This window comes from Watersipora subatra, chromosome 5, assembly GCF_963576615.1.
Source record: "Watersipora subatra chromosome 5, tzWatSuba1.1, whole genome shotgun sequence".
Lineage (NCBI taxonomy): Eukaryota > Metazoa > Bryozoa > Gymnolaemata > Cheilostomatida > Watersiporidae > Watersipora > Watersipora subatra.
This window is the reverse complement of record NC_088712.1, coordinates 36535661-36563524: the sequence shown is the minus strand read 5'-3', so window position 1 is coordinate 36563524 and position 27864 is coordinate 36535661. Positions and strand designations below refer to the sequence as shown.

Genomic DNA, 27864 nt, shown 5'->3' with positions numbered 1-27864 from the left:
GTTGCTGGCGTCCACTATTCAACTCCCTCGGATAGTGGGCACCATCAACCCTTAGACTAGACTCTAGACTTAGTGGGCTTAGACTACATCTAGTAGAGAATTCAACATGTACCTATGACCCTGCTTCAGTAAAACACATTGAAAGAATGCAAATCAAGTTTACACAAAAAGGAAAATACACTTTCTTAGCATTTAGTTATTATTATTCAACTCACTTTTTGGTGATGCGTCCCCTGATGGCAATGTTCTGTCTGGCAAGGAACTTCAAAGCTCTGACTACTAGAACCAGCTGTTCATTGTTATCTCATCTTGTAGCAGCAATCTGTTTGTCGAGCATGGATGACACAGGAGCTTGCTTCATCATGATCATCTTAGTAGTTGCTTCTCTATGCAGTTCAGATCTCATGTAGCCAGTTAACTTCTATGTTAGATTATTCCAATTACAACAGTCATCCTCCACAAATACTCTTTCCTTTCTCACTGCTGTAGATATTCCTACACAAAACAAGGTATACCATGGAATAACATAAAATTTTAGAATAAATATTGCAGTTCAGTTGTTGGGAAACAATAGAGCTTTGTCCTTGTTGTGGAATTGTAACAAATAGTTGCATTAAAATTGTTGGGACTAAAACGTGCAGCGATAACATAGTAACCTTTTTTGTAGCTGTGATAGAAGTATCACAAAACACAAGGTCCCTTGAGACATAATGAATCCAAGGATGTTTGGCGTAGTACCCATGACTAAATCTCTTCTCTCGCTTACCAAACTTACGACATGGGTATGTGTAAGTATGTGGGGCTTCAAACTTTAAATAGTTTGGATCTAAAATATAAAAATTCTGGATTACTAAACGGGAGTTAAGATTTGGTGTTAAGGGATAACTTTTTTACCATAAGCTGTGACTTTCATTAGTATAGTATGTAGTGCAGCAGAGTTCAATTCACAACCCTCTGGTATGCAATTACAGCCGCTGGGTCATGTTAGAAAATGAAAATATCATTGAGCTTTTATAAAGTGATTAGTGAATACATACAGTACACATTTTCTCACCTTCAAGTGGTTTAGGTTTAACTAGACTAGCATCAGCATGTGCTGGTGTGTCAGTGTGGATATTTGGCTCTCTTACTTCTTGTTCTACTTCCTCTGGTTCTTGAGCCTCCTCTTGACCTTGACTGCAATAGAATTTAGAAAGCTACACACACTGTGACTGTCAGAGAAACAACTTGTCATTTAATCAATGGTGGGTTTAAGTCGATATTATATTCATATCATGATACTAGACAGTCAAGTCATAGACTCAAAGTCAGTTTGTAGATGGACTGTGACTACACCATCACATTCAGATGTCTAACATGGGTCTAACACACCAGGAAACATTGGTAATAGATTCCAATGATGATGATTGGTTGTGGTATGGCTGATAACTTAGTCAGACTAAGTTATCGGCCATACCTGACTGCTTTATTTCATCCATTCAATCAGTGACTTGGTAAGTCTGTGCAAGAATACTTGGTCTGAGTAGAAGAACTAGTAGTAGTAAGTGCAATGACTGTGAGTGTAATATAAATTAAATAATTATTAAAATATTTAATTTATATTATAATTGATCTAAATGTTTGTTGTATAAATAATAAAAAAATTGTTACCGTCGTAGAAATATTGCAGTCTGCTCCAAAACCATGTGATTACAAAAAAAACATTAAAAAAACACTAACTTGCTGTTACAACAGCAAGTTAGTGTTTTTTGTTGTGTACGTGCTGTTGTTGCAGACTAAAGTCTGCAACAACAGCACGTACACATCACCATATCCACTTATACCAGGTTATGAACAAGATGGCAAACATGCAGAGACAATTGTAATCAACCTACATTGGTAATTTGACGAGATGCAAGCATACATTAGGGATATGAAATGAGTATTAGACTCTTGCAAACGCGTTTATTAATGGCCGTGGGAAGATCCGGCGTGGTCACCTCCGTGTCAACGAGAGGAAGCTCTGCCTTGGTAGTAATAAACATGGGAGAGCGAAGCTGTACCCATGCTGTGCATCGGCCTTTGTGTCACCCTGGATCTCTTCTGTGTGGTAAATGGGGAAGTAGTAGTAATTATGGCTGTGGGTTCTTTGCATAGCACCAATTGGCCCACCCCTTACAGTCAGGTTTATACTGTAAAGTGATGTAGGTAGGGATAGCAACGCCCCATTCACTTTTAGGTAATACTACGGTGCTGGCTTTATTATATTTTCGTTCTTTTTTTTAAAACTTCATTTATAACCCATGTGTCTTGACTAAGTGTCATTACGAATTAAGGAAACGTATATTGTGCAAATGCCTACATAAGTAGCGACATTCATGCAAAAGTGATAAGGTGTTGATATTATCTTCTGAATATTTAGGAAATAGTCAACGTTTTGCACTCATGGTTGCAACGAGTGTAGTAATGCTTAGTTACATAAAGTTGCATATTGTATTATGCTACCGAGCATTGCAGTATTGTTAGGGCATACTTATCACTCTTATTGTGCGTTATAATTCACTTGAAGAAAAATCCGAGAAAAAGAAAAAACTTGCCGGAGTACATATTTCTCAGTTGCATTGTCGTATTACGCAGGTTGCACAACCTGCCCATAAAAGGCAGTGCGAAAAGATGCATCAAGGCGTTTCTTATTTTATTGCGATATGATGACAGAGAGCCTTCTGGATGGAACAATAAGTTGTAATATGTGTATTACTTACGGAATGCAGTGGAAGAGATTGTGCGCTCAAGATAACTACACAAATCAAGAACGAGTAGCGAAGGGTAAACATGGTCTGACTTTTAGGTCAATGGCACCTACTTTGACGAATGTACTACTTTTGTAAATAATGAGTTTAATTTGACTTCACTTTCTCCAAACACGGACTCCATCACCATAAGAACTGCCAATTTTCACTCTTACCGAAAATACTGGCATCATTGTCTCGCTCATCAACATACATTAACCGGTTTTGTGCCTCACACACAGCCGTTATGATGGTTCTGTGAAACTTTTTGTAGTTATAGTATGTGGAGCCTTGAAACTTGGGCACTCCATTCTCACGTTTTTGTAACAAAATTTGGTGAAAAGTTCACTTTTGGATGACATAAACCTTCATACATCTAGTTGAGCCTAGACCCAGTGATTGCTGTAGAGTGTAGTAACAAAAGCCATTAACACTGACTCCACCGCTTAAAGAAACTATGTTTGTATGCAGGTGGTGGGAGTGTTGATATCTTGTGCCGCTACATGCTACAGCAACCATTGTGATTAGATTAACCCAGGCGCTTTGTTAAAAAAGATACTAATTTGTAAGCCAAATGTCAAAGCTACTGAAATCAGAACTAATGAAACAACTACTGAATCGTAACAAATATTTAAAATGGAATAGCTCACGCAGCATTTTCTTACACATTCGCAAGTGCTGTTTCCATTTTTAGCAAAAACATTGAGTAGCAAAACTCGCTCAACTGTGGATTTTCGCTATTTCCATCTGGCGGATGAAACCATGTCATGGAAACTTAGTGATAGTTGAGCTCAAGGGTGTCCAACCGTTTTGGGTACTGTGCCAATTCATCACAAATTATTTAGTGGGCCAACAATTTTCATAATCAGACAACAGTCTTCAGTTATCTGTATTAACACGCATTCAAATCTTCTTATTGTGCATTTGCTACAGTATATTGGAAATAATTTCACACACATGAGTATACAGCATGCGCTTGAATTGCGTGTATTTATACAAATGTATGAAAACAAAATAAAATAGAGAGATAGGGACCTAAATGCATAATAGAAAGCCTGCATGTATACATTTTACATGTATCTAGGCTATAAAATTAATCGTTGGAAGAAAAATAATAATGAAAAAACTAGTTTATCAAGTTTTACCTAGAATGGGATCAAGTCTGTACTGTTTAGCATTGCAAACGAATTAATGGGAGTTATTGGTCCAATTTTTTCCGTTCATACCAGGACTAGTTTAAACTGAGTATGGGTGATTTTGTCATGTTTTATTTGCAAGGTGAGATAACTTATATGTATAAGAGATATATTTTTGGTGAGTTGAGATTTACATTTTGTTGACTGTTTCCTACAAAGTTTCTTGTGTCCGTTGTTAGCAAGTTTACCTCTAATTTAGCGCTGTCAAGTTTATCGCTGATGATGGATAACTATGAAAAGGATAATAACACAACACAGCTTTGTGTTACGGATGCTCTACAAATTACTTTAGCTTCCATCTTACATTAAAAGCTCTCAACATCCAACATTCAGTTTACTCCTGCTTCTGACATGCTTGGAAATTAGAATTTGCCAGTATTGGAATCGTTGGTGTAGCTCTGATGCCAAAGTATAATGGAACTTGCCAACGGTTATATAGGTAGGTTGTCTAGGAGTGTATTTTTAGAGAAAGATCTTTATTATGATAAAAGCTATGCTAGGTCAAAATCAAGTGGGACAAAGCGAATTAACTTTAGCCAATATTTCATAACAATAACGAATGTTAACAATAAGAATGATTTTGGATTGCGAATCAGTTTGCGCAAGGAGATACTTTAAAATGGCTAACAAGTTTTTATTTTCATTTTATATCTACTTGTACACAGGCAGTCCGATGTGCTGTGAGAGATAGTTGGGTGTGCTGTGAGAGATCGTCAGGTGTGCCGATAAAGTACAGAGAACTACTATCTACACAAGTAATGTGAAGGGAAGGAAGGTAATTGATTAGCACAGATGACTGGGTGTCGGTCTATAAAGCCTTGCTATAATAAAGATTATTCACTGTTGCTTGCTGTTCAGTTTGCTTTTCATGTTTGCTGGTAGAGCACAGAGAATAAGTACATGCACAAAATAATTTTAGAACACTAAAGGCAATGATAGAAGGCAAATGATAAACGCAGTAGTGAGATTGCCGGTTTAGCAAGCTGATGGTTGAGAGTTCGAATCCTGTTCGGTGCAATCTTTTTTGCTAACCTTCAACAATGGATTCTGATGAACACAGCTTTCACCATCGTAAAGGTTAGCAGGCTTGCATTATTAGCCAAAAGCTAGTAAATAGTTTGTTGTAATAGCAAAAGTATTTTTGTGAGCAGGTGGTAGGCTACCAGAAAAATCGACAAGGCTGGAGCTGGGTTCATCAGTAATGCAGCTTTGGTTTAACCTCCAACCATTGACTGGTAAAACAAGGTGTTTTCAGTGGTAAGATAAATACATACCGTAAAGCCTCAAATGATACAATTATATATTCATGAACAAGTGACAAACGAACCGTGCTTATATTACATGCAGAAACAAAAATTATCATTTTTAAACCAAAAATATTTCCATCGTTTGCTCGGATAGCTGCGTTCTGATTGTTGCCTGATTGTCTTTTGGTTGTCCAATACCTTCCACAAAATCTTCTGGCCTCAAGTCTTCTGCACTGCTGAATTAGTCGTATTAGCGTCTAAACATGTTTTGGCAGAGCAAAACTTTCATGCGCTGCATTTAGCACCAATGCAACGCGTAAAAGTTCGCTCGCTAAATGTAACCTTCGCTCCAAAACTTGCAAACCGGTTTTTATATGCATGTCCTTCGAAGTATTAGGACCGCGGTAAACATGGAACTACTATTAGCCTGAGACAGTGGTTAGTTATTTTTATGGCGTTGCTTTCAAAGTTCCATCTACCATCATAAAGTTAAGCCGTTTTTTATATAGGTGCATTATCTTCGATGTATCAGGGCCGTTAAACAAGGAACCACTATTAGCCTGAGGCAGTAATTATTTCTATAGCGTTGCTTTGAAAGTTCATCTACCATCGTAAATTTAAGCCGCTTTTTTATATATGTAGACTATACTTTGAAGTAGAAAGACCGCGGTAAACACGGAACTACTATTAGCCTGAGACAGTTATTGATTATTTCTATGGTGTTGCTTTCAAAGTTTTAACGAAAAAAATGAAACTCTTTGGATTTGGATGAGAGAATTAGTTGTTATTGATATAAACGATTTAGTATTAATACAATTTTGTGGACACTTTTCTCCTGATCAGTTGATATTATGGGCTCGGAAAGCTCAAATAATGTCAAAGTGGCGTTCAATTGGAGAGTGGCGGTTTATTTTTCAACCCTTCTCTCAGGGTGGTGGTTCATTGGAGGTGGCATTGAAATAGAAGTGGCGTTCAATTCGAGCTTTTACGGTATATGCCAGAACTGTTCAAACATAATTCAAGTAAACTGTCCTTTTTCAGAGATATTCTCAAATTTAATTTTAGTTTCGAAAATAATTATCGAAAGTGTTTATTCATTAACAGGTTGGATTATCCATAGTCTATCAGTTGCAAGCCAATTTGTGTATAAAACAGGTATTAACAGGTTGGATTATCCATAGTCTATCAGTTGCAAGCCAATTTGTGTATAAAACAGGTATTAACAGGTTGGATTATCCATAGTCTCAGTTGCAAGCCAATTTGTGTATAAAACAGGTATTAACAGGTTGGATTATCCATAGTCTATCAGTTGCAAGCCAATTTGTGTATAAAACAGGTATTAACAGGTTGGATTATCCATAGTCTATCAGTTGCAAGCCAATTTGTAGAAAAAAATTAATTTATAAACTATTTTGCTTAGCATTTCACGACGCAAGATAATACAGTCGGTTCCTTTGAATAACTTTGAATTATGTAGCCTAGTGGAAACAGCAAACTAGTTAAAGAATGGTTGCCATTTCTATTTTGTCATGGTTAAGGCTCATGATCTGATTGGCCACTTTATTTGTTTAAGGATGGACTTACACTAAATATTAGGAGATTATATCAGCAAGTATCAGTATTTTATTATTTGCAATTATCTTTTGCAACACAGCGGACTATGTGTATATGTGATGATGTGTTGCTATGTGTATTCCCTTATGTTATGTAAAATATCATATAGAATGTACATATAAAATAGATATACTGTATATACTCACGTATATGTCAATCTCATGTATAAGTCGATAGGTATTTTGAACACAAAAACTGCATTATTATAGGTATTATTCATGTATATTTTGACCCTATTATTTTAGAGTATTCTAGAATCATTATATCGAATCGGAATTGGTTTTTGCTATCCGTCACAAGAATATAACTTTCAACTTTAAGCTTTTTGGTTCGATATGATAAATAGTTACTGAAAATGAAAATTTGTAAATATTCGTGTTTTTGCAGTTCTATATATATATTTTTGTAAGGTAGCACTGTTGACCGAGTTTTTCTCATTACAAATAAATTTTGTAAACTAGCAAAGTGGCTTCCTCTGCCAGGTAAAAAAAGGTTCTCTAAGATAATCAATCGTCAATTTAATCCATTCACCGATTTTGTGTATGATCAGTTAAATATCTGTAATTCTGGCTCTAGTTGTCTTCTCCCGATTATATGTATACATAATTCTCAGTTTGATAGTTGTCTTGCCTCGCTCAGCACTAGTGTTCGCTCCTCAGTAGTATGAATGGTAGTATTTTTTATTATTAGTGTATAGTCTATCTTGTGCACCAATTACGAAGTTTGTATGCAATCTCGAATGTTGTCATCGGATAACAATAGATTGGTAACCACATTCATCTGGCAATTACATTCCGTGTGCAAATACCCACGTATTGGATAGATTATTGTAATCTTACTAAATCTCTTTTTCTCATGCCCAAGCCAATAGAAATAACAAATGAGTGTGTAATTTTTGTTCTGTCCAACGCAGCTATCCCAGAACAAATCTAACTCTACTACTTCAGGAGTTTGGGGAGTTTCAACAAAGTGGTTTAACGTGTCACTTCATCTGAGCCTTTTCCAGCCATCCTTTCATCATAGCAGTAGATATATCTGTTCTGATGCATTCCTCGTGCATTGAAGCGGATGTATGTTTATCTGCAGCAGCAGGTCATCCTTTTCTAGCGTGTGGATGTTGAAGAAATGTTTGACTTTACACCCCTTTTTTAAGAAAGCCACCAACTAATAATTCACGGATTTTAACCATTCACAGAGTTGTCTGCCTACTCGTCACATTACCCAAAATTCACGAATTTTTTAATCCATGGAATAATTATCAAAAATATTATTAAAATACATCCTTAATATCCTGTTATCAAAATACATCCTTAAAGTACATAGATTTAGGAATTGCAACCAATAAAAGCCACTTACATGCAGATTTAGAAGTGTTACAAATAAAAGGTAATGTACCATTTACCATAAGTATTTTGCTAACAAAAATTTCCATTTCAAAAGGCCATGCGGGGAATGTCACCCTCAATAAAACCAGACCTTTTTATATAAGCATGGCTAGGTTTTATTTAAATTAAACTTGTTTATGATTAAACAGCCAGACTCTTTAATCATGGTTTGATGTTTATTTGTACTACTGCCCTGTCAGTCCAGTAACAACACAATCATTCCTAAAATTGGCAAGGTGGTTAATTGGCGCAGATGTCAGTGACGGTTTACCAGTGACCAATCCACAAATCGTGAGTTCGAATTCTGGTGAAGCAATTCTTTTTCCTAACTCTAAGTGTGGCTTTGGACAACTGGACCTAGCTCATTTTGTAAAGAAGGCTTGTCGGAATGCACCGCAATGTCGAATGCCCGGCATTGGACGAGTATTAAAAAAAACAAACTGTGGCAGGTAATGTAGTTGTCAATGGTTAATTTGATTAAGCTAGTATATGTATTGCTAAACTTACTAATAAGAACCGTGATAGCAAGCTTTAGTGATGTTGCGCGTAATACAGAGTCGCTATGCATATTTTAACCCCCCATACTGGCGCATATCGACCAATTTATTTATTGCTTCTTGTGTAGCTTAATGGGCTAGCTAGTCGCTTTGTGAATGGGAGGTTCCATGATCAAATCTTCTGCGATACGGATTTTTCATTGCTAAATTTTAATTGCTTTAGCTGGACAGACACTGAATGACCAACTGGGACAAACTATAAACTTTATATATATATAGATTAAGCTACTAAGGAAAGTTTGTCTGCTCTCCAGGAATAGAAATTGGTAGAAAAATTTCAGGTATTCAAAAGAAGTATTTTAGTTAATTTTTCTTGGCTACATGTTTCACATACCAGAAGATTAGTAAAGCGGAATTGAGCATCTAATGAGTTCTAAGATGAGCCAGATGGCAACCTCTAACACAGAAAAAATGAGAAAACCCAAAAGGCGTTTGCTGAAAATGACAGATGGGAAGATAAATCCAAAGATCGTTAATCCGCAGAATAGCATTGATGCTGATAATAAAAGTATAAAGAGCAAAAAATCAACCCATGAAACTTTTTCAAACAGCCGCGATAGTTCACTAGATCCAGAGCCTGTCATTCCAGCGTACAGCACACCTACTGTATCCACGAACAGGGATGCTTTTATTTGTCCAAAAACAGGAGATTGCATCAAACGAGAAGAGCTCATCTCAAGAGCTATCATCGTGCACGTGGAGTACTGGTAAGCTACGAGTGTTACATAGATTAGTTTTACGTCATCCCGGATTTCAACACCTTGAACATTTTGCTAAAATTATAATGTCAAAGTTTTTCTCATTTCTGCTTGCATTTTAGTCCAATTTTACACTATTGAAATGACTTGAACAATCGTTACGATAATAAAAGTTGTGTCCATCCGTTCGACGCCATGTTTGAGATAAAAGATTGCTTCGTATGGTCTTTGAACTCGCATTCAACTTTCCTACCTTGCACTCCAACACCTTGGCTAATCATATGCATTGTAGCATATCTGAATAGTTGTACACATACTTATTCTCTGTGCTTTATCGGCACACGTGACATTCTCTCACAGCAGACAAGACTACCAGGGTACTAGTTTGGATAAAAGTTCATACAGAGGTTTATAACGAAGTGCATGTAAAAACATTTTGTTCTTTACATGTTTGTTTTCCGCAAATAGCTTTCTTTTTTCTGATCAAATGTGGCATCGAATTATCATACCAAAAGGTTACTACCATGTACATGTGTTAAGTTTTAGTCGATTTTACAGATACATGTAACTTTCTCCTGCCAAACATCGCTTCTCTTAAGTAGTTTCGTTTTTACTAATATCGGTCTTTTGCGATATGGCTGTGAAGCTTTCTGGATGCATTTTTTTGGTTAATGATGTTTTTTTACCCGATAGGTTTTTAGAAGAAAAATGATTTATAGCTTACAAAAGGCCTCCTATTTGATTACTAGAGGTCATGACTCTCTCACCTTGATAGCAATGCATTTTATTTTGTATATGTCATGACACTAGATCGGTATCCAAGACCGACTGGTGCTTGACTTTTTCCTCTATGTACTATTAGCTTAAATAAGACATGTTGCAAAAGCAAGGCTGGTTACTGTGGCAAGATATCACTAGTTAAGCATACCATCGTCTTTTTTTCATATCTAAATTATATAGAGGTTTATTTCTGCATGAACCAGGTGACTTGAAATCTTCACTATAATATGAGCCATGTCCGTCCATCAGTCTAAAACCACGCTTAGGTTTTAGGAAGAGAACACTATAAGAATCCAACTCAGATATTCAGTTTTGCAGCTACGCTCACTGATAATAGAGCTACTCACCCACTTTTCCAAGCCTCAGAATAATTGTGGGAAATAAAAAAATACATGTACTCATCGGTAAAGGTGGTATTAGAGATACTCATTGGTAGAGACGGTAATCAAAGTACTCATCAGTAAAGGTGGTAATAGAAATACTCATCAGTAAAGGTGGTGATGGAGATACTCATAGGTGGAGGTGGTAATAGAAATACGTATTGGCAAAGGTGGTAATAGAGATACTCATCAGTAGAGGTAATAGGAGGCATAATCAACGTTCATTGGACTATTTACTCTTCCATTGTAGACCTCATGGACAAGGCCCCAACCAGTTCTTTGAACTGTACCAGCTGCTTGCAGCCTCAGTAAAAAGTATAATCATCATTGGAGTGGAAGGAAAAAGAAGTGAGTCTATTCGAGTAGGATTTTTATGCTTGTCAACTAAGTGATTCCTCTGTTTTACATAAAAATTCTCAAAAATGTTAACATGAAGGCAAATTGTTATTGCAAACATTTAGACGTATGTAATTCGGTCAACAGATACCTTGGCACTCATACACAGGATGTAAAAGTCCGCTAATTTTCTGTATTGTCCAATGAAATGGCTCCAAAACTGCTATTGACTGCACAAGATTAGATGAATTAAGTCATAATTCTGTGAGTTGCAGCATTTAAGATAGCTTCTCCAGATTCTAGCTAGTTTATTGTTAATCGAAATAATTAACCAATCAGATTAGCAAGTTTATGTTGTGCGCTTAACCAGTTTTCACATTGTAAAACTGGATAATTTATCCCTATGCTAATCTTAGACGAGAAATTAAAAAATTTAATAGTGTTTAATCATACTGTGAGACACTTGAATGGGCAGTATTATATGGTTTCAAATCAAACAATTTAGATTTTGGTCACTAAACTTATAAGGAAGTCTCAGGCAATAAAATAGATAAAACCATATATGAAACTTTGACAATAAACGGAGGAGTTTTATTAAGTTAGTGTAATTATCATTATTATAATCATCATTTTCATTCTAACACTATGGAGTTAGATTAATTAAACATGTAATCATTACTGTGAAGGAGGCAATTATAAGTGACACAATAGGAAGATGCATAGTGAAAAACTAAACTTGTTGTAATAATGAAATATGATTGATAATCTCAAATAATGAAATATGATTGATAATCTCAAATAATGAAATATGATTGATAATCTCAAATAATGAAATATGATTGATAATATCAAATAAGCGAAAGAGTAAAATTAAAATACCCTGCAAAACAATATTGTTCGCCGAGTTATATTTGGTGGAAGTTGTCTTCTCATGTATTTTCACACTTTTTGTTCGCAGAGAAACACATAGCAAGTAATACAGTTAATTATATAAATGTATCTGCACTGCACATCCTGGACAACCTGGAATCATTTTGTAAAGATTTGGATGCATTGGCGATGGGCGTAACTCTAACCCCCGGCAATGCTACAAAATAGTTTGGAACTCGGCTATTTTTGTTGATTTTGCTGGGTGATAAGTTTTTGTTTTTAGGTAGTAGTTATTCTACCTTTTAAAAAAAATAACAACTAATTGTTTGCCAGTTTTAACCATTCGTAGAATTGTCTGCCCTAGAATTCATACATTTTCAACCTATCGAATAATATCATCCTTAGGGCAATTACTACCGTTATGTGCAACATTCAAGATAAATTGTCCCGAATGGGACAACCACCAGGTTAAATCCTAAAGAACCATAATTGGCTCTTTAGGCTATGAGCTGTTTTTATGATGTTTGTATAATAAGAATTTTTAATTGTGTAACGTGATAGAAAATGTAAATATGGTTGCGACCACGAGCACATGACTCGTTCAAAAATCACAGGAGCAGCTGAGTTAGTAGAGCTGAACTAAAGATATTTAGAAATTTTGTCGGATTATTTTAATTGAATATAAAACAGCGTTTTAATTAGCTTCCCCTGTACAAGGCATAGTAGGGGGATAACTCCCAATGTTTCACGGCTATTTCAGCTTGGTAGTCTATTGTGGATATTTGATCTGCTAGAAATATCAGTCATGGAATAGCTGTGACTGGAAAGTAATCAGCGTGTATTAGACAAATTAAATGTATTTATAAGATATTTGTATTTCTTTATGAAATATATCGATGCTCTACATAACTCTATATAACTCCTAATCGAATGTGTTGTACATACACCTTATACAGTCACACCTCGACAAACGAGTTTAATGCGTTCTAGGTTCGAAATCGTACATAAATTTGCTCGCATCTCAAATCGGCTTTTCTTATATGAAATGGACGAATACAAATTAATGTATTCCCACTTTTTGAAAAAATGCCTAAAAACAGGATATTACTATGAAAAAAGGTGTTTCTAGTTGTTCAAATTCACCACATACATTCACAAAGTAGCAAATACTTATCTAGTAGTTATAATCTGCAATAAAATGTAATATTATGTACAGTACTGTATGGACTTCTTACCTTTGAGACGGGCAGTAGTGGCTAACTACGGTGTGAAAGAGATGTGATGGCAACACGTTCGGTGCGCTACACTTTTGTGACACTACGTAACATAAGCTTTAAGTTTAACTAAAAAACCTAGCATACTATGCACACACTCAAAATAAGCTCCAATATTACGTTACACTATATTTAATTCTAATTTATTCTTATTTTTATGTTTCTGGCTTGGCTCTTTGCGCCTCGTTTTTACCTTTACTTTTAACCAGCCTTTTTTAAACTTTTTCAAACTGATCAACGAGAAACACCGAACGATGCTGGTTTCATAAGCAACCACTCGCACACTCAAACCGCATAGAGAACCGTCCCGCATGCTCATATCTCAAATTTGTCTAGTATCTACAGGTAAAAATTTGCTCGAGATTCGTATTTCAAATTTCCCGTATGTGGAGACACCTATGTTGAGGTATGAATGTATAAACATTTTATAACCAAAGTCATTTGCTGTTCAATCGAGTTATCGCCTTGTTCGTAGATTTGGGCTGCCTTGTCTCGAGTTTTAAATTATCCTTCGCTAACATTATGTTTTTTTATATATATTATCTTATTATAACGCAATAAACTCACACACATAGATCACGCTCTGAAGAATGTTTGTGTCAGCGTTTCCTCCATGTTGTTTCAGATGCATTTGAAGTTCAGGTCAATGGAACAACTATATTTTCCAAGCTCAAAGAAAAAGATTATCCAAGACTCATCAGCATTGTCAAACAAGTCAAAAAGGTGTCCAAGGGAGCTGAGGCTAAATATGTGTACGACGTACAGCCTTCATCGACATGTTGCTCCTGGTTCTTCCTCCTCTTTGATACGTAATGGCTGTTGGGACTGGACCGTACCAGTTGATAGAAAAGTATTGTTTCTATATACACATGTGTCCTACATAGAGTCATGCAGAAGGGCAGTGAAACAGCTTCAAGTATTTCTTACAGGCCTGGAGCTCCGTTGCGAAATGTACAAACGCTCAGCGGTTTCACTGATCCTGTTGTGTCAATGGGACCTATGACTGACACAATCGTAAATTTGCTTATCACACCTGTCTCACATTGAGATCTCTATCTCAATTCATATCGCTGCGGTATAAAATATCTTTATTTTTGATACCTTTTACGTATTGTTTTTCTTTCCTATTGCATTTGATTTTGGGAAGAAAATTCCTTTGTACATAGTTTTACCTCTTCGGCCGTTATCCGCAGTTTATGACCAATTTTTGGCAAAACCGACTGGAACCAGACTTTGTGATGCTTTTGTGGTTAAGATGCTGATTTAATTAAAATATAAATAGAACATTATATATTCTCAAGTTGTTTATAGACTGCTAATTGTTTGTTTTTCTAATTTTAGAAAATTGTATTGATTCCTTTCTATTCTTTCCAAACATTGCACTCACTGCTACATATGGTAGATAAGTGTTGATGTTTATACGCACAATCAGGCAGTCTTGAATATTGATGTATCCATAAATATTATCTGAAGCAAAATATTTTAGGAACAAGGTTGATCTGTCGTTAAAATGCAACGAAATTTATTTGCCTTTAGTGTCTCAGCAAAATAGTAAGCAACTTTCTGAAATAAGATATATATACATGTATATATAGTACTTTATTGGCAATAATTTCATTTCAAAAGTAGAAGTTTTTTTTTCAAATTAAGCCATGCGACAATAGTAAAACAAAAACAAAGGTCCAGATTGATTCGTACTGCAGAGAACTGCCTGCTTATGATCAATAACGAAACTTCCTGAATGGACACACACACATTCAACATCTATTGCGTAATCATGAGAAATGCACGACTCAAAATGCAGGGATCATGTACAGAGAATATACAAATAAACTTTGTAGTAGTCACAGTAAACCATGATATACATGTATATACTCAAACTGCCAGCCACATATCATAAGACTAGAAATTCCACTGTCATACAGCCCACGACCAAAGTGATATTGGAAAAAAGAAAGGGTACTGATGGTTGAGAAATGCAATATTAGCAGTCAAATAGGATAACTGCAATGGTAGCTGTAATGTACTGGGTGTGGGTGTTATTATATACAACAAATAGCAATAATGAAAGGAAAAGATTATATGTTTATATCTCTCCTGCAAAAAGAGAAATGCAATATCGGCCAATATTAGAAGTAAAATGCACTGATATAGATTTTTAGAAAATCTGTACTACGTAGCCATTGTTCTGTAGTCATCCAAACCTATAATAAATTATTGTAATAATCGCATTAGAACCGTTAGAAAAAATATCATCGTCTTTCCCTTTACTTACACTGCGTTAGATTTTTAGAAAATCTGTACTACGTAGTCATTGTTCTGTAGTCACCCAAACTTATAATTAATTATTGTAATAATCTCATAAGAACTGTTAAAAAATATCATCGTCATTTCCTTTACTTATACATCGTTGGACATCAGTTAGAATACGAAAGAACTCAAATGTGTCAGCAAATAAAATTGAAAATGAAAAAATTGAAGTCGGCAAGAATGAAATGATTTCTGTACTCCTATATTAATTGCCGAAACCTTTGGTAATTCGACAATGCTATAGACTGGGGAAACATGCACGTTTTTTCGTGAAATGCGCAAGACTTTATCGTTCTATTCCCTGTCCCTCGGCGTTTCAATTTCCGGTTTTAACTTTTATTAAACCAAGCTTTTCAAGCGTTTTGTGACGATTTTCGTCCTGATAAATCTGTCTATTTATGTATAATCCGACCAGATGGGTTAGTTTTAGGAATTTGCGGTAACCTTTCAAAGGCTTGGTAACATACATGTATTTAAATAGGTTTATATGCGTTTTGTATCAGTATTATACTTAAACGACTTTACTGAAAAATATTAAATTTGTTGATAGAATTTCGTTGCAAGGGTTTGGTGAGGGCCGTAAACGGATAATTTTTCGAGAGTTGTGTGCACATGTGCATTTATCATAAATCTCTCAATCAATCGCTTCACTCTTGTTTGGTCGTGGGATTATCAGAAACAAAAGCGAAGTTGAATAATTGTTTACCATAAATAAATCTATATGTACTAGACATGTACAGCTATATGTACTAGACATGTACAGCTATATGTACTAGACATGTACAGCTATATGACTAGACATGTACATCTATATGTACTAGACATGTACAGCTATATGTACTAGACATGTACATCTATATGTACTAGACATGTACATCTATATGTACTAGACATGTACAGCTATATGTATTATACATGTACATCTATATGTACTAGACATGTACAGCTATATGTACTAGACATGTACATCTATATGTACTAGACATGTACAGCTATATGTACTAGACATGTACAGCTATATGTACTAGACATGTATACCCCTGAATTTGCGGCAAATATAAAATTTTCACGTTACCTTCCACCCTTATTAACATGTTTTTGATAATTAATTAGACAGAGAGAAGGCTATGAATCCTGATTGACTAAACTTTCATTAGCTTTAAGTATCATATATTATATTTGTTATTATTTATTGTATTTATTATAGTTGATCTTCGCGTCGAAAAAAAGTAGCTCTGAACAATAAACTGCTGAGAGATTTGAACATGGTTGTTTACCTAACATTTGTCGCTGTCAATTTGCAATTATGTCACACTATTTAGGGTTTTTTTGCTTTTCAAAGTCAAATGCTAAACAGTTTTTTGCTTTTCATTATTAAATAAAAAATTATATTTAGTTATCCACCCAAATAGAAAGCTGTTATATGTTTACAGTAGCAAATAAAACTTAAAATCAGATACTACTTCTGGCAGTTGAAATCTTGTTAGGTTATCTCTGCATTAGTGGCAGCATTCATTATCATGGGAGTAATTATGGTAAAGAAAGATCTCTGTAAGCTGTCAAATCTTTTTTGTCGTTTTGTCTCTTTCTTTGCATCAGGGTATACGTGTGAAATGATATCACTAGTTGTTATCGCTGATACCGGCTATTGTGTTCAAGTAGCAGCATTTCGCGTCACTATACTGTCGATATCTTTGCAACTATAAATGTCATAATCACACTTTCACTCAATCTGACAGTTTTAACTGAGATCAAGTTTTGTCAATTTTAATTTTGAAACATTCTGGCAGTCAGATCACCTCAAACATTAAAAAAAGAGCAAATGATAGAAAAATACCGATATATTTGCTTGCTAATAAAATCTATTAACATTTTGTGTAAGTTCAATTGCAACAGATTAGCAAAGTTGTCTCAACTGCACATTTGAGAAGTGGAGTTGTCTGCTATCACTAAAAGCTTAGAAAATGGTCTGTAAGCTAAAAGAGTTATCAATCTGCAAGCCAAAATTTCCCAGATTATGTGGCTTACTGCTGTTATTTGAATATAAGAGCTTCTAGTTATATACAGAACATTTGTGACATTCCCAGGAACTAAGGCTATTGAAACAGTTCAAGGTCATAGACATCGGTATATCAGCGCTATTTGTAACAATATATAACTTTACATTTGAACTCACGCAGATTGCGCCGCATATTTGTAAACCAATCACCTAACCATAAATCTACGAAGGCTTCTACAATTTCATAGCTCTTACTACATACCCTTTTAACGATTTCACATTCTATATGATGTATTAATTGATACATTGCCCCTACGGGTTATGATGTCCCTGTTATAACATAGTTTTCGGCTAACTTTATAAAACACAGTGCTTATTCGTCCTCGCCATACTAGGGCATCCTAGGGCGAATTTGTTGTACACTAACAATATCAACAAAAGTTTTTCTCGAATAAAAAATTTGACGATTTTTTTACTGATTACTACGAAATAATCATTTTTATTTGGTTCTCTCAGCTTGTATCAATTGTATCACTACCAAATCATCTGTTTTTTAGTTTGCATACTTGCTATTTATTTCATATCTACATTTATTTGCTATCTTAATTTGTTTCATCTGCTCGGAAGACCTTTTTTTCCAGCTATACTACGTTTTCCTTGATTCTGATTATAGCACATTAATTTATAGGGATTTCTTTGCGCTTACCTTGCATTCCACAATCATTAAACACAAAAAATCTGCTCCTTTTCCTTATTTAGTTTACCTTTTGCATTTGTTTTCATTTTAAGTTTTTTTTTAAGATTTAACCATTAACTTTTTTCATTTGTCATTTTCAAATGTACCATTTCAATTTCAAATGTGTGACTAAAACGGCACAATTTCAAACTTCAATTTTCGGTTTTTTTTTAGAGTGCTAGAAATTGCAAAACTAAAAACTGTTCACATGGAAACTACCGAGTAGGATTTGCCTCTGCATTCTCTCTCCATTGAGTCAGACAGTACCTCTGTGCGCTTCACTTATGTGTTTAATTTCGATATCTCATTTTTACGTTTATACCTGTATTGAAATGAACCAGTATCATCGTATTCAAAGTTTTGATGGATAACTTTTGCTGCAACTGTAACCTTTTTTATACACAAAATTCTATATAATAATGCTAATTATTATTATTATTATTCATTCAACATGTTCATGATTTCTATTTTGTTTTCTTAGTTTGTATAAAGTGTATCAGTATCAAATCATTTTCCTTTGTAATCATTGTAGCAAATCAGAATCATGGTTGAAGTTTGTGGGTCATTTCGTCGCTGGGGCAACGGAGGGGAATATTCCACCACGCAAGGCTTGCCGGTGCAAATAGAGGCAGGCGTGCATATAGAGTTGTAAATTGAAATTGTCTAGGGTCATTATGTAGCACTATGCTGCTCAACTCGTGGCGACTACAGAAAGAAAGTTGTACAATATTCTAATTTCTCAATGGATCGGCTGATGATATAGCGACCTTGCATGAAGGTTGGTAAAAACAGCTAGGATATTTGACCTGGGGTGAGAGCTTCTGGTACAATATACGTTGAAGAGATTGTGAACTTTACAATACATCTAGTTACAATGCTCAGTATATTAAATGGTATAAATTTATTGATTACATGGTAAATTTATAACAGTATATATTACATTTATGAGGAAGGGTTTTCTCAAGAAAAATATGGGATCTTTCATAGTAGATACCCGTCACTAATGCAACATCCGCACATGCTGAAAATATATGTCCGCCACTTGCGAGATCATGTGACCACAGAGATTTCGAGACAATAATACATTCGAAAAAATGATTGCAGATATTGTAAAATTTGATCCCTTGTAATGAGACAAAATTTTTCCGCATAACTAGGTCTACATGGTTTTTGTTAACTTTTTGGCTGGCAGGCATTCATTTTGACTGGTCGCTTTGAAAAAACATTCGAAACACGGCTTTCTCTTCTAAATCTTTCAGAGTGCCTATGCATATTGGTTATGCATACGACATTAAGGTACAGCCACACGTGACGATTTTATACTATAAACACTGAATTATTTGTCCGAAATTCACAGAATTATCAGAGTTGTGCATGCACACTGAAATCGTTGATGAAACGCTTTTAATTTGCTAAACAAATTATTAGCGAGCGCAATTCTAGCAGCTTTCAGAATTTATATAATACAAGACTCATAACACGACGGTGAAAAAAAATACTAACACAATTCACCATAGTAAATATGATGCAACCGATATGATTGCACTAAAGATGGCAACATTTTTTTTTATTGTGTGTCGTGATAAATGTTTTGGATTATAAGCTACTAATTGCAAAACTGCTAGAATCGTGCACACTAACAATTTGTTTAGCCAGTTGAATGCGTTTCGTCGACGATTCCGGTGTGTATGCATAGCTCTGACAATTCTGTGAATTTTGGCCAAGTAGTTCTGTGTTTTTCGTTCATTTTGTGATTTCAGTCAGAACCAACGACAAATCGTCACGTGTGGCCATACTTTTACACTTGTATTGATAACCCATGTTAGCTTTTTGGTCGATTGAGTACAGGGTGGCAGCAGTGACTGAGTTTAGCAGGCCACATCACCAGTGAGAACCTGTATGCGTTTTGATATGACCTAGTAAGCATAGCCCAAGATCTTAAAGGTTGACTTGCAACAAAATTCACATTACAGTTATTTGGTATCATAAGATTCATCATGTCTCACTCTGTTGTGTTGTAGGTGCAAAATATGTGGAAATGTGATTACAAGCTCTTAACCCTTTCAGCCCTAATTATTTTCCAGTTGAGTGCCCCCCTGGCCTAATTAATTTTTCACACTCAATATTTAATAAAGTGAGGTGTGTTAGATTGAGCATAAATAAAGCTGCGTTCAAGATAAATGAAAATAGTTTTTTGTAACTTGTTGGTAACATTCTTAGCTACATTTTGATACTAATATATACACATTAGGTTAATCTATATAGGATGTTATTGATAAGATTCAAATCGATACATTTTTTGGAAATCGACAAGTCTAAGTTTGGCTGCTAATACCAGTCAGCTTTTTGGTTGATAACACTTCAGTAACATATTAGGATGACAAGAAAAGGTGTTATCATCAAGTTGCAGAAAAAAATGTGGAGTTCTAACCAATAGAACTGAAATTATGAGCCTATACGCAATATTATGGCATAATGTAGTTTCCGTTCCATTGTTCAATCAATTGGTATATAAGGTCTATATATCATATTTACATTCTATAAGGACAACATTTATTGCAGTTATGATAATAAACACAAGATGCAAACAACTGGAGTACAAAACTAATATAATGTATCGTTTTTATCAACTAAAATTGTGAAAAGATTTGTCCAATAAAATTTTTTTCTTCGAAAAATTTAAAAGTTATAACAATTCAGTAATTTTGACGTTGTGCAATTGAAACCCACTTTGTGCTACTAATAAACGGTCATAGTGTTGTAGTAGATCACTGTCACTGCTAAATTCTTCACCTGAACTAATTATTACGTTAGATTGTAAGATTTAGCCGTTGTCTTTCGGCAAACGCATTCAATATGGCGACCTCCAGAGTTGAAGTTTGAAATCTATCACAGGATTTGCCTAGTAAAATGCTTTTATCCAACCACATTTCTGGTATCAAAACAATCCTCAGACTGTTATCTTTCGAAATAAAGCTATAAAAAAACGATAAACACAAAAGGAGTATCAATAAAGTTACTCAGAAAGTGTCCCGAAAGTGTTGGCTTCAGGCCCAAGTGTGAACAACTTCTCCCGAAATAGTTGGCATCAGGGGTGAGAGGGTTAAAAGCTCAAAAACGAACAGTTAATCGCAGCCACGCGAGACCGCCGTAGTTTGGATTCTCTTTTCAAAACGACTCAAATGTGACGCATTTGTGAGAGATGGTTTCTGTTTACACTTTCATGCAACCTTATTCGTCGAACTATTTTCACAAATATACTTCACGCATTCAATAAAAGCATGTCCATTGTTCTTACGCGTCTGTTTTACCGTCATTGTAATGTTGTCACTTTTAGCACTGATATCTTATAACTTACTGTAAAAATTCATGTAACTTTTTAACCTTACCTCGAAGGAATACATATCATTGTCTGATAGTCTTGACGAGCCTGTTGGTCACCTGTGATCATAGACCTATTAACTATACTAGACTGGGCAATCCAATGCATCAAGGCTCAGCATTGTGTCCAACTTAAATAGCCACATTCTTCGCGACGTAATGTCAACGCTTTGTTCACTCGCAGCTGGTCAAGCAAGCGAGTCATCATTGTTTACATTGAAAGAATGACAGAGGACAGCTTTGTTGCTACATGTAATTTGACATAACTACTAAAGTACACAAGATATTGGTTTAAAATTTTAGATGCAAAGCTTATACACTATGCATTTCCTACCCTGCAAATTTGTAAACATAGAGTTGAATATTTCATATGTAAAGTGCCAGTAAAAATGTATATTGATCTATTCAAAAAATATTGCAAAATTATCAATGTTGCCCTATGCTATGGGCTAACATGTTAGATAGCTAGGTGTACAAACTGATTTCAAATGCATACACACTGGTAAATGGTACACTGATCGCAGTCTGCCATGAATATAAATGTTGGGTCTTAGGTGTTATGCAAACAGCATCAGAAAATAGGTCTATGCGCACTTTGTTGCTTTGTTCACTTTGCCTAGTCCAGGCCATAGTTTTAAGTAGGAAGCCATGGAGAGTGGAGCAACTACCAGCACTGGAAATGATTCGAAGGTAAATTTTACTCCAACTTTTTTCAAGTGTGGTTGTGAGAGGTACCTACATATGAAGAGCAAGAAATCTTGCGGATTTTTCCGAGATATGCATACAAATAATAGTTTTTTCCAAAATGTTTTTCTAAAGTTCATTGCTAGCGCTACAATTTGAAAAGTTATTTCGCACAAAGAGGTGCCAAGCGCGTAGTAGATTGATTGTTGCCCTTTTCATGAAGTTTTTCATCACCATGGCAGGTGGACATAGGCTAGTAAATGAGTATGATGATGACTGTGCTATATTTAGAAGTGTAGCTAAACCCAACAAAAAGATTTTTACTTTATGATGGTCTCATAAGAATGCAATCATTACTGATTATTTTGCAGGACAAGAAGAGTAAAAAATTTTGCTGTGCATTTGGTTGTTTTAATACGCCAGCAAAAGACAGTTAACTCAGTTTCCACACCTTTCCATTGAAAGAAAAACACCTAGACATACGTAACAAGTGGATAGACGCCGTGAAACATAAGGACTGGATGCCTTCCAAATACTCTGCACTCGGCAGTGATCCCCTGCAGACCTCCTGGTATGATGATGGCTGCCATACTAAAGCCTACTGCTGTACCAAGGGTATTTGATTATCTGCCAACATATTTACAACCGACTCAACCAAAGCATAGACGACTGTTATGCCGACCAAAACTATCTAAATCATCTCCACCAGACCGAGATGAGCCAGTCCTGGAACCTTCACTTTGCTATGAAGAGCCAACTGCCGCCAAGCAATCTGAATAGATCATTCCCGACCCTCTACATAAGCGTACCTCATACCTTGGAATAGGGAATTAAATTTTTCAAACATTTCGCGAGGCCAAGTATCTACTTCTGTATAAGCTTGGACAGGAGCATATAGAAACACTGTCCTCAAAGATTCGGGGCAAGGGAGGTTTCAACAATAATCCAGATGTCCGTAGCTTCAAATCTGCATTGAAAGCTCGACTAGTGAAAACAGACATCAAACCTAGCACGAGTGCTAACTGTCTTGATTGTGATAGCTCAGATGGCTCCTGCTCCCTACTTCTCTCATCTAAACGAAGAAAAATTCATGTAGAAAGTGAAGATGACTTCCATGATTATTTGGAATCAAGCGAACTGGTGGAAATTGATCTGTCAAAATCTGTCTCGGACATAGTGGAGTACATCAGTAGGTAAATACAACCAATTCCTCCAAGTTTTTTACAAAACAAGAGATCTGGCATACATTGCAGCCTTGCTGCATGTGCTAAACTGCATGACTGCCCATATTGTGGTACGTGATTTAGGTATGTACATGTATTTTGGTATTAGCTACTTTCACTTATTGTTAGTGTATAGAACAGATATACAGGTAGCAGAGTGGCTTGAAATAATACTGCAGCAAATCAGTGAGATGTAGTTAAATTTATTTTACGGTTGATACATATACTTTTTATAATAATATTAGCATATGATATTTATTTAGCAGGTCATGTGGTACAGAGCTTAAAACTCAACTGCAATGGCTGCACCAGCTTTATAGCCTCCTGTCCAGGTTTACGCACCAGGGATGATGCGACACTAATCAGTGTAAAAGGTAGAGGTGGTCTGTTTACACCTCATCCTGTCATCACAAAGATATGTCTAGGCTAAGAACAGATCATACGGCAGTGTGTCGACTTACAAGGAATCACTGCAGACATACACACGCTGGTAGTCACGAAGACTCTTTTATTGGTTTTACAAAACAATTTGCATCAGGAATTTCCATGCTCAAGTCACAGCGCAGCATTAGTTAAAACTAGCACATCCAGATATGTCAGAATTAGAATTCACCATGAGGCTACAAAGGTAGCAGCTAACAAGAGTAATCTTAGATCAAAGCTCAGCCGACTGATTGTCTTTAGTCATGTGTAGCCTGTCACAATATGTCTAGAAAAGTGTCTACACTATTTGTCGTTTGTTTTCTACGATTTTTCTGAGCTGTTTGCATAACACCTAAGACCTAACATTTATGTTCATGGCAGACTGCGATCAGTGTACCATTTACTAGTGTGTATGCATTTGAAATCAGTTTGTACACCTAGCTATCTGACATGTTAGCCCATAGCTATGGCGCCTTACAGTGCCTCGCCTTGCGTGTTCACAACTCGAGTTGTACAACTCGAGTTGTGAACAGGCAACGCGACTTTTCAAAAGTAAGGTGCAATATACTGGTATTACGGTAGCATAACCGTAGATCTGGTTATATTAACAATGGTATATCAATAGGCACCCGTTAGCTAATAGAAATTAAACTATGTATGTACTGTAAAACTAAAACTAATAGCGAATTATTAGAATTATACTGTGCCGAGTTTGCAACTCGAGTTGTACAACTCGAGTTGTACAACTCGAGTTGCACAACTCGAGTTGCACAACTCGAGTTTATCAAAACCCAAGCCGAGTTCTTTCAACAGCAACTCGAGTTCAACAACTCGGCTTGAGAACATCTCATCATTTTATTTTCTCTAGCTATATGTTCTATATATGGAATTTATTTTGGTGCATCATTAAACGTCGTTGAAATAATTTCTATGTTCATTTTCGGTGTTCATTCAGTTTCTTGTCAGATTCTAGAGAGATGACTCTTTTTTCATTTGAAAAAGAAGTTGCCCGGCTGGCTGCGAATTTCTTTTTCCCAAACAGGTTTACATACGGCAGTAAAACTTTGGCTCATGATTGGCTTTAGTAATTGAGTTTTAGTAACCAAAACTTACATCATTACATTAGAAATCAATAGTTATAATTAGAAAGGAACACAAAATTCTAAATAACGTAGCAAAACTGATGTTATCATTCAGAAAGTGCTGTTAAAACGTAAGAGGCGCTCACTTAAAACTCATTAATTTAAGCCATTTTGAATAAAATTTTGGAATTTTGTGTTCCTCTCTAATTATAACTATTGACTTTCAATGTAATGATGTAGGTTTTGATTAATAAAACTCAATTACTAAAGCCAATCATGAGCCAAAATTTTACTGCCGTATGTAAACCTGTTTGGGAAAAAAACTTCGCTGCTCGGTTCTCATATAGATTGTTTTTAGTTTGCTTTTTACATTCTACAATTGTTTTTGTCTCTTTATATTTATAGAAATGAATATGCGCAAATCTCGCCAATATATATAATTTAAATATGTATACATATTTAAATTATTATTAAATTTCTGTAAATGAGACACCCCAATTACTCACTTTGCTTTCTTTACGAACCCGTGTTAGTTTTGCGTAACACAACTCGAGTTCATCAAAAACCCAGGCCGAGTTGTACAACACGGCAACTTGAGTTGTACAACTCGGGTTGTGAACACGCAAGGCGAGGCACTGTAAGGCGCCATACATAGCATTGAGCAACATTGATAATTTTGCAATATTTTTTTAATAGATCAATATACATTTTTACTCGCACTTTACATGTGAAATATTCAACTTTATGTTTACAAATTTGCAGGGCAGGAAATGCATAGTGTATAAGCTTTGCATCTAAAATTTTAAACCAATATCTTGTGTACTTTAGTAGTTATGTCAAATTACATGTAGCAACAAAGCTGTCCTCTGTCATTCTTTCAATGTAAACAATGATGACTCACTTGCCTGACCAGCTGCAAGTGAACAAAGCGTTGACGTTACGTCGTGAAGAATGTGGCTATTTATGTAGGACACTGTGGCTTCGCATTGCCCAGTCTAGTATAGTTACTAGGTCTATGCCTGTGATAATCGAAAAGTGCTGCAAAAATTATTTGCGAAGTATTGGGTCACATGATCAGATTACGATTTGCCGATTAGACCAGGCCGAAACAAAACTGTAAAGTAGCGAGCATCTATATTTGATATGGGGTCTTCGGTAAAACCCGAAGTGTTTGTCATAAATAGTGCTACGATAAGTTTTATATTGAGCTTTTCATTGGCCTTTCAATTCACGTGAGAGCATCATGTGACAAGACAATAATCAAATGTAATGAATACGTCAGAGAAATAAACAGATTCCAATCTATGGCGGCTTTTCATTTTGAGCTTTTAAGAGCTTGTAATCACATTTCCACATATTTGGCACCTACAACACAACAGAGTAAAACATGGTGAATCTTTTGATACCAAATAACTGTAATGTGAATTTTGTTGCAAGTCAACCTTTAAAGAAAACTTAATGCCTGTAGACCAAAATAGAAGACTGCTTTCATATTCCGCAAATCATAGAAACATGCTGATACTTCTTTGATAAAAATCTACCATGACGTTGTGTAAGTTCATCTATAAAAGTACTTTTATTTGAAGTTTTCTTCTAATCAATAGAATGATTACTATATTGCTCATACTTCATCAATTACGTGGAGAGAATAACTCCTCATTTAGCCCTGTCAATAATGAATATTTTTATATTCACTGTTTTCATACTTCGTATGAGTTTGGAGTTGCCCACCACTAATGAATTCATACCCTACCATCTTACCTTAAAGGTTGACTTGCAGCAAAATTTACATTACAGTTATTTGGTATCAAAAGATTCACCATGTCTTACTCTCTTGTGCTGTAGGTGCAATATATATGGAAATGTGATTACAAGTTCTTAAAAGCTCAAAAACGAACAGTTAATCGCAGCCATCACGAAAACGCCGTAGATCGGAATCCCTTTCCAAAACGGCTCAAATGGGATGCAGTTGTACGAGATGGTTTCTGTTTACAATTTCATTCAACCTCAATCCTCGAAATATTTTCACAAATATACTTCACTCATATAATAAAACCATGTCTATTGTCCTTATGCGTCTATTTTATCATCAATGTAACTTTGTCACTTTGAGCACTGATATCTCAATCCCTACTAAAAAAATCGTTTATATTTTAACCTTAGCCCGACGGAGTGCATATCATCCTCTGATAAACATGAAGAGCCTGTTGGTCACCTGTGATGGTCGGAAAATGATTAGGCTACTAGTTTACGACTAGACGATTAGACCAAGTCGAAACAAAACTGTAAAGTAGGGAGCATCTATATTTGGTATGGGGTCTTCTGTCAGTAGAACCCAAAGTGTTTGTCATAAACTAGTGCTACGATAAGTTTAATATTGAGCCTCTTATTGGCCTTTCCATTTACGTGAGAACATCACGTGGTGACAAAACAACAACCAAATGTCATGACTATGTCAGAGAAATAAATTGATTTCAATCTACGGCGGTTTCGTGATGGCAGCTATTAACTGTTCGTTTTTAAGCTTTTAAGAGCTTGTAATCATTTTTCCACATATTTGGTACCTACAACACAGCAGAGTAAGACATAGTGAATCTTTTGAGACCAAATAACTGTAATGTAAATTTTGTTGCAAAGTCAACCTTTAATATGACTTACAATGGATCGATGCTTGTAACTCCTCTTCTATTGTACATAAAGCGCCAGTTTTGGCTGCAAACTGTAGCAAACATATCATTGAGTGCGATGTGCATTTATGCAAAATTGTTTAATATCATTTAAAATCAAAATACGCCTTCAAATTTAAAATAAAATAAAAATTGACAGCTCCAAAAGTTGCAAAGCAGGAGACAGGTTATAATATCATTGCATGTCAATTGCAAGCAATAGATATCAATTGGTAGAGATGTTTCTCGCCTTCC

The 27864-nt window shown here is 35.5% G+C and overlaps 1 long non-coding RNA gene across 1 annotated transcript; it reads left to right on the top strand.

Annotated features, from left to right (window-relative positions):
• The first annotated feature begins 661 nt into the window (after positions 1-661).
• LOC137396881 (uncharacterized) lies at positions 662-14394 on the top strand. The gene is made up of 4 exons (XR_010978643.1): positions 662-782; positions 4884-5041; positions 10876-10973; positions 13731-14394. It is a non-coding gene; the product is annotated as an uncharacterized lncRNA (long non-coding RNA).
• Positions 14395-27864: the final 13470 nt, after the last annotated feature.